The sequence below is a fragment of the Taudactylus pleione genome, unplaced genomic scaffold (assembly GCF_031769625.1).
Source record: "Taudactylus pleione unplaced genomic scaffold, aTauple2 ptg000121l, whole genome shotgun sequence".
NCBI lineage: Eukaryota > Metazoa > Chordata > Amphibia > Anura > Myobatrachidae > Taudactylus > Taudactylus pleione.
Window position 1 is genome coordinate 1624074 of NW_028284523.1, and position 4429 is coordinate 1628502.

Genomic DNA, 4429 nt, shown 5'->3' on the forward strand with positions numbered 1-4429 from the left:
ATTAAGCATTTGTAACTTATTAGTTTCTGAGGCTGTTAAATGTGTTTCCTGGAGGAATACCAGATCAATATGTTGTTTGGATAAATACATAAGCAATTTACATCTCTTGATAGGTGAATTGATTCCCCCTACATTCCATGTACCTATTTTTAAAGCCATTGGGGTAAATTTACTAAGATGGGAGTTCTATTAAGCAGTGATGTTACCCATAGCAACCAATCAGATTCCAGGTATTATCTTCTAGAAGGTGCTAGATAAATGAGAAGTAGAATCTTATTGGTTGCTATGGGCAACATCACTTCTTAAATAGAACTCCCAAATTTACTCCATTGTGTCATAAGAAATATAGAAGAAAATGTATCCATCCAAGAAAAGCGAAATTGCAATATTTCAATCAAGGTAAAGAGAGGGGAAGGGAAAAACATGAGGTTAAGGAAACATACAAAAAGAGACAAGGGGTAAACACAATAAGCAATACAGTTAAATATGTACCATCTCACCCTTGGACACACTGTCCATGGATTTTGTAATGGATCTGCCTCCTTCCAATGTGTATACCACCATCTGAGTGGTAGTGGATCGTTTCTCAAAGATGGTCCACTATAGTCCACTAAAGAAGTTACCATCTGCTCCTGACTTGGCTCATCTATTTGTGCATCACATATTCAGGTTGCATGGACTTCCAACAGACCGTGGGGTTCAGTTTATGGCAAAATTTTGGATGGCCCTCTGCTCCATGTTACAGGTTAAACTTAACTTTTGCACAGCTTATCACCCTAAAAGCAATGGTTCTACTGAGAGGGTGAACCAGGACCACGAAACTTACCTAAGAATCTTCATGTCCTCATCCCAGGACAATTGGTCCTAGTCTCTCCCCTTGAACAAATTTGTGCACAACGCATCCTACCATTCTTCCTCTGGACAATCTCCTTTCTTTGTGGTCTACAGTATTCATCCAAGGGTTCCCGAATTTAGAAGCTTGCCTGCTTTTGATGTGCCTGCAGTGATACTACTGTGCGGAACTTCTCTTTGATTTGGTCTCAAGTTCAGACAGCCCTTACTAAGACTTCACTGCAATACAAAAAACAAGCTGATAGAAAATGTAGAGTGGTTCCCAAGATGCAGGTAGGGGATCAAGTGTGGCTCTCCACCCGTAATCTACGTCTTCAGGTACTATCTATGAAATTCGCCCCTCGGTTCATTGGACCATTCTCGATATTAGAAGTTATTAATCCAGTCTCCTATCATTTACAACTCCCTCCATACTTAAAAATACCGAACCTTTCCATATATCTTTGCTCAAGCCTTTGATCCCCAAGAAATTCCTTCACGTCCTTCCTACTCCTCCTAAAGTCCAAACTGAAAAGGGGGTGGAATTTGAAGTGGCACAGGTACTGGATTCCCGCATTCGTCATGGTCACTTGCAATATCTTCTGTATTGGAAAGGCTAAGGTCCGGAAGAACGCTGTTGAACCAGGACCGAAGACATCCAAGCTCCTAGACTTATCTGTAAGTTTCACCTGACCCATCCTGGAAAGCCAAAGGAGTGTCGTAAGGCCACCCGAAAGGAGGGGGGTACTGTCACGACCAGGGTATCTTTTCCCACAAGCCTGCGGTGCTTACCAGTGCGGACGCTGTGGCGTGGTCCTTCCAGTGGGGGAGCTGATACTTGGAGACTGGCTCTGGGTGCACGTGGGGGTCTGATTTCTGTGAGTCCTGCTGGCAGGAGTAAGGCTATCAGCATCACCATGCTGTAGGTGTCTGGGCGCGGCCATCTTGCTTCAGGCCACGTGACATAGTGGGCCTATCGCCTATCCTGATGCATCAGGTGATCTCTCCCAGCCACTCACGCTCTGTTGCTGGGTATTTAAGGGGGTTTGGAGCTCCATGTAGTTGCCAGTGCAACGTGCTTCACAGCTTGCTGTGAGAGAGTTCCCTGTGCTCCTAAGCCTTGTTCCTGCTCCGATGCTTCCTCTGCCTCCTGTCAGCTAATCGGCTACCACAGATCTCCCAGCAGTGCTCTGACCAGTCCCACAGCCTCCAGTCTGGTGGTGACTGCCCGGTCTCCCACAGGGTAGCTACTCCTGTGTCCTGAATCTGTTGTTAACTCCTCATTCAGCCATTCATCAAGGATATCTCATTCAAGCCATTCTACAGGATATCAGGATATCTCATTCAGCCATATTTGCATCATTTCAGGATTTCTCTTTAGACATCTCTGCCACTTTCCTGGACATTTATTATGTTTTCTCCCACTACAGTGACCTATCATCCACATACCACGGTTTTAAGTTTATTTACATTGGGACTCTAGTTACTATCTGTATATTTTCATGTCTACTAATATCCATATAAAACAAACAACTTTCCAATGTAAATCTGTTCCTGCTTTCACTTCTGTTTCCACCCCGAGTCCACAAAAATCCCAGTCCATAACAGCAGGAACCTGACAATATCATCAGGTTGGTCTGCATGTTTGCCAGATGAACGATAAAGACGAACAACCTGCGGGAAGCGCATCGTTGGTCGTTGGTCGTTATCATTCATCATTTAGGTGATAAAATGGACGATAAAGTGAACGACTGAATGATATCATTATTTATTCAGTCATCCACTTTAATCGCCCAGTGTGTACGCACCATTAAAGTAATATGAATAGATTAAAACTTAACTTTTAGTTTTTTCGTTTTTAGAATATAAGGGGGAAGAGGTTATTTTTCAACCTCCAATAATATTTAAATACAACCAATAATTACAAACAAACATAGAAATCAATATACTTCACTGCCAACTTGTTAATACAGGACTTTTGCTAATTAGCCCACATCAATGTTATTTACTACATGTGCTCAAGTATTTATATTTCTTGATGATTTGAGCGGACACCTGTTGTGTCATCTTGTTGGTTGTACCTATTACTATTGTCGGATTCCGACAAACAGCTCTATTTTTAGTGGGTACCAGCAATAATGTTCCTAATTTGATTGACGATGAGATTATAACTCATTACTCATTTTTAGATATGATTAATTCTACATGTTCATTATATAGTTCTTATGAATGCGCAATATATATGATCTGTTTTCGTATCATATTAAGGAACTCAGGAGCATACAATACTACTCATGTATTGAATTTATGATATGTTATGATATATTATGATATGTGGAACAATTAAGTTTGCCTGTGCATTCTTTCTTGGAATTTGTTACTCATCAACAAATGGACTACAAATGCTACTAGCCCTACATATATATTGTTTTGACCTATGAACTGTGCAATTTTCCCTACCAGATCTACAGCCATACATTACTTGATCGCCCAATCTCGTCTGATCTTGGAAGCTAAACTGTAATTGGCCGGGTTAGTACCTGGAAGGGTGACCTCCAGGGAATATCAGGTGCTGTAGCTTAAAAGATATTATTGGGAGTTCTTTTGCACATGGCCAAATAATATAGACACATGAGAGCTTTTTCTGTTTATATTATCAATCAAATATATCAGTTTCTGATTGTGTAATATTTTTAAATAATTCACCTTTTTCATTATTCTCAATGAAACTTGTTTCTTATGATGGATATATACCATCTGTAATTTTGATTAAACTATATGGTACCTTATTATAATGTTATTAATAAAAATTATGTTTTAATTGACAATAAGTTACTTTAGAGTGCCCCAGATAATAGCCCTACTTTTCTCTCTTTTTTGTTGTTTATTGAAAATAATACCAGAAATACCTTCCTTCTAATTTTGATAAAATATCAGATGAACATATCTACATAGATTCTAGTATACTTGGAGTACTTTGTCAGATAGTTTGGCCTGCTACAACCTCTTATAGGAGATATCATTGTATCCATTTAGTACCAATATCTTGCAACATGTTGCAAATGCAGTTGCTCAAGAGCTACAGTAGCAGAGAGACAATTAGTACCAATATGTTGCAGCATGTTGCAATGCAGAAGCTCAAGAGCTGGCAGACAGACAATTGTTATTCATGTAGCAAGAAAAAAACAGAAAAACAAATCCGTACAGTTTTTTTCACTCAGTGGATAGAACACAGTCCTGCTGAAAGAAATATATTACATGAATATTTTTAGCTTTCAATTTACCTACATCTAATTTAACAAGTCGATCTTTCAGGTTACGGCCTCTAGTACAGCAAGAGAGTATTCAACTTTTCAGTAATCCTGGGAGGGATTTGTCAGTATTCAAAATGGGCCAAAGTTGTTTAACTACTTTGGTGACTTCCCGACTCTTAGTTGAAAATCTGTTAACCCAGGGTTACTACTTTTCCTTTTAGGTTGTAATATTTATTAATTATTTATATATACTTATTGTAGCCCCTCTGCACAAACTTACTAAGCATCTGATCAAGTTGTTCCTCTAACTCCTTCTGATCGCTAGTGATCCTCCTCACATGCAA

At 39.5% G+C, this 4429-nt stretch overlaps 1 pseudogene; it reads left to right on the top strand.

The window, feature by feature from the left end:
• Window positions 1-3294: 3294 nt before the first annotated feature.
• LOC148524115 (5S ribosomal RNA) lies at window positions 3295-3412 on the top strand (annotated as a pseudogene).
• The last annotated feature ends 1017 nt before the right edge of the window (window positions 3413-4429 follow it).